The sequence below is a fragment of the Pomacea canaliculata genome, linkage group LG7, assembly GCF_003073045.1.
Source record: "Pomacea canaliculata isolate SZHN2017 linkage group LG7, ASM307304v1, whole genome shotgun sequence".
Taxonomy (NCBI): Eukaryota; Metazoa; Mollusca; class Gastropoda; order Architaenioglossa; family Ampullariidae; genus Pomacea; species Pomacea canaliculata.
The window spans coordinates 9,631,553-9,635,656 of NC_037596.1; the positions used below are offsets into that span (position 1 = coordinate 9,631,553).

Consider the following 4,104-nt stretch of genomic DNA (forward strand, 5'->3'; position numbering starts at 1 on the left):
GGGGGATGGGTACCTAACACCTTAGAGGGTTGAGAAAGGTAAGGCAGCGACGGAGAGGAGATGGGTACCGCCCTCATGTAAACCTAGCCCCGAGAAAAGTCTCAGTTCCCAACCACCTGAAAAAGGCCAGGAGACAATCCTTACCTCTGTCTTTTCACATCCTGATGGCTAACATCGTCGTGTCTTCAACAAACAGTTTCAAAAATATCCACAAAGTCTGTGTCTAGAACATTCTTATCTTTTGAATAAGGAGACAATAATTCAAGCAAAATAAACAATGATCATCGCAATCCTACCTCTTCGTCTCCTCACTCGTCAACGGCGTGAAAACTTGGGACGATCGTGCAACACTGCAAGTGTTCACTCCCACCACTGCCTCCAACCCTTCATTTTAGTTAATCACATGCTATCCGCCTTCACATGGAACCGACTGTAGTTTAAAGAAAGGGGCGACACTGCCACGCAGCCTTTTACCAGTTGTCCCTTTAAATCACACCAGAAAAAAAAACAACTTTTCTTTGTCCCGTCTCTTGAAATTCTTCTGAGGGTAAGTCTTTGCAAACGAAACCTTTTGTTTGTATCCAAGGTGTAGTTATGTTGGTCTAATAACAACATGGAGCAGGCATGTGCTGTGGGAGTCAGAGACAGTCCACGTCATGAGATAACTTGGAGCAGAGTTAGAGTTGGTGTCTGCGGATGGGGCGAACGCGCAGTCAAACGAATGCACACAAGATGTGGAACACAACAGTTGTATCGCTGCGCCAACCGTTGGGAGATGATATAAGGCTAAGGAGACTCCGCTGTCCCTTTATCTCCCCAGAAGATCGGTCGAGGGGTGGGAACCACGGATGAAAAGGGTAGGCAGTGATTCTCATATCATCTTAACTAGCAATGGAAAATAATAACGGGATCATTAGAAAACTAATCGTTTGATAGACTTTGATGTTTATTTACATTGTATCTACAATAATGTAAAAACTCTATTTCATTAATAATGGAGCACATTTTTAACACTAAATTGCGTTGAATTGGTGATTGGGACTATCATGGAGTGATCCGAGTAAGCTGTGTTATTTACAGTGACACTTTAGGGGAATTATCCGCTGTTTATGCATGCATATGACCTTTCGCCCCGTCGAGGCGACCACCCACTTCCGGTTTTGGTGTTGATACCCGTCGTATACTTCGATCATGCGGGCTCTTACAAATAAAACTGATAATAGAATTTACTGTAATATAATTTTGAAATTTGTGACCAGGTTTTAATGGCTTGAGAGTGCCTGTCATAGTTTTATAATTTACTTTTTTGTATTAAAGAAAATCCAGAGACCTAAGGAAATATTATTTTATCCTTTGTAGTACATTTCAAATAAAAGCGTGTTTAATTTTTTTTTACTTGTTTTACTATGGCACTTAGTAATCCTAATCAGTGTATAAGTTTGAGACGAACTATTTCATCGATAGCTACATTTTTTTCTCCTTTGTGAGTTTTGTGAGATTTTATTCTACTGTCATCGGGCCTTCGAGAAATCTTACCCGGGACGTGTAGAGGTTTGCAGTGCGACACCCCGGGTACTTTAAGAGTAAACGTACACATGCACGGTTTTCTCGGGGTTCCTCTCCCCCCACCCCCTGTTTTACTTTGCGATTTAAGTGTCTTGTATACTGAATTAGGGGAGATAACATTTGTTTACTAGTCCAAGTGCAGCAGTTACTTCTCTCCCCTAATGCAGCCAATGAATTTTCACACAAGTTAAAAACATATATTGTACTACTTGTGAACTGCTGGAAATGATTTAGTATAGAATTGTCAAGAGAATGAATAACTGGTGGAAATGTCAGATCTCTAGGACGATGAGAAGTGAGTGACAAATCCGTTAAATCTGAACCAGAAAGACAACAAGCAGAAAGCTGTGTTAAATAAAAGTAACAAATGCTCTAGCTCCGATTAACAAAAGATAAAGATTGTTTATAGAAGAGGGCAGTTATTAAGCAGCTTGCTCACGCTGAGAAGATTGAAAACACCTGCAAGACTAGGACTCGCTTCTCTGTGAATGTCGTTCTGTTCTTCCAACTATTTCTGTCCTTCTCTCCAACTTTCCCGTCCACTGACTACCTGTCTACAGTTTCTTCTTCCAAGTCGTCCCTAGTATGGATATTCCGATTAAATATCTGTATGCAGTTTTTCTCTCCTTTGTGATTTTATCGATACATTCTCCTGGCGATTTAATCTCCGTTGGCCCCAGTATCCATTGATCTACACACGAGAAACGTTTTTCACAGCTGGAGGTCGAGTTGTAACAGGTAACAGGTAACAGGTCCGTGTAGGGAGTGTAACGATCCAAGTCCTCCACTGACGTCAGCGACACCTGGAATTGTAGTCTTTCCCTTCATGTTCATTTGGTGTCGCTGCGTCAGACTGTTTCACATTTATTTCCTCTACGACTTTTTATATTTCCTTCAACTGCCGCGACTTTTCTAGCTGAGGCCATACCTTGTCTTCGTCTTCACCAGTCGTTAGTATTGTGACCTATCTTGTGTTTTGTGTTTTTAAAGTGAGGTAGACCTGGCTTTGGTGGGGTGCCGCACACTAAAACATCATTTAGAAGATAGTGATAGAACAATATTTCATTCAATGATGGGTTAAACGTAGCTGGAAATCCGCGAGAAAAATTATACATTATAAACAACTTTCATAAGACGGAAGATCTCATTTAACCCCAGCTGTAGGGCATCTTGGGAATCTTCTTGAAAAACACTTGTGCGCTTCATCAAAACCTGAAGTATCGAAGCCAAACTATTCAAAATCAAAACCTTACTGAAAAGCTGCTGGAAGTAAAGAGCAAAGTACAGCTACTATCAGCCCTGAAAGTTCTTTTGACGGAAAGTTATTGATACTTAAAGTCGACAGCTGAAACACCACACCGAGGACGAGAGATTTTAGAGGACAAGCTGTTAAACCAGGGCCAATACGCTCGTATTTAATATTAATATTCCCTGATAATCATGGTAAACATGAAGCTATGTCAGCACTCATCAGCAGGAATAGCAGATCGAACGATGGGATTTTAATTGTCACAAGTCTGGTTACTGTAGAAGAAGTAGGAGAAAAGATGTCAGAAGGATAAGTGGAGCAGCGTTGACCGGCGGGTTAAGGAGTTTCTTAAACTATTTCTTTAACGCAACACTTTAAGCTCCTGTTCATGTGGTTTCTCAATAATGAAAAAATACTGTTTGTGAAAAGAATGTATCGTTGCAGTCGGATTAGGTGGTCGCTTTAGGTTATGTTCAATTATAGTACAGGACCAGAACTGATTGATAACAATGTTGTACGATAGAATAAAACAGCGAGGCGTAGGACTGATTTTCTTAACGATCTCCACAACTTATCGTATTAGTCACACTCTACGGAAGAAGATTATTGAGATTTAGACGAGTGCTGATAGAATATTTTGTGTTGTGTTCGAAGGAATGAGTCTTGCTAGAAGGGATTGAGACTTGGTACATAGCTAGCTGAACGTATAATTTACCCGAGGGTGAGACTCACTCAAAAGCAAGATGGTTAGGACATAGGAAAAATCTTGTACGTAGTTCATGTGCTTATGAGAGCTCTATTCTGTAACTATTGAAAAAAAAAAAACTTTTGCAGAAAATGGTATCTCATGGGCATGGATGAAATGGTTAGAGCTATGTGAAAAACTATGTTATGACGATGGTTTAAGAGTCAGAAGCAGGACGTACGGAGTAATGGTGGGAGTCTGAATGGAGTATTTTTAATATGGTCAGCGGAGGACTTAAAGGCAGGTGATTTCAGCAAGTCCGTTTTAGTTATTCGTGCGTTATAGACGATTTTAATAACGAGAAAATGGGCGATAGAGGACTAGCGACATGGTAAGAAGAACTAATACTGACTTCGGATATCATGTTGTTTATGTTCTAGGCTGGGTTCGCTGACGATATTGCTATTATTTTTGATACACTTGTAAACTGCCAAAAACGGATAGTAATTTTTTTGTGTCGTATGTATCATAAGACGAGAACTAAAATCGAAAAGGCAGTTGGCTTTTTTAGAAATGGGTGCAAAAACTGGAAAGCGTGTTAAAT

The 4,104-nt window shown here is 40.3% G+C and overlaps 1 protein-coding gene across 1 annotated transcript in view; it reads right to left on the reverse strand.

Annotated features, from left to right (window-relative positions):
* The window catches only part of LOC112568892 (beta-1,3-galactosyl-O-glycosyl-glycoprotein beta-1,6-N-acetylglucosaminyltransferase-like), a 29,913-nt gene extending 29,487 nt beyond the window's left edge, over positions 1–426 (reverse strand). The window contains exon 1 of the mRNA XM_025246407.1: positions 297–426. The gene's annotated coding sequence lies outside the window, so the exon portion shown is untranslated. The remainder of the gene's footprint in view (positions 1–296) is intronic.
* Positions 427–4,104: the final 3,678 nt, after the last annotated feature.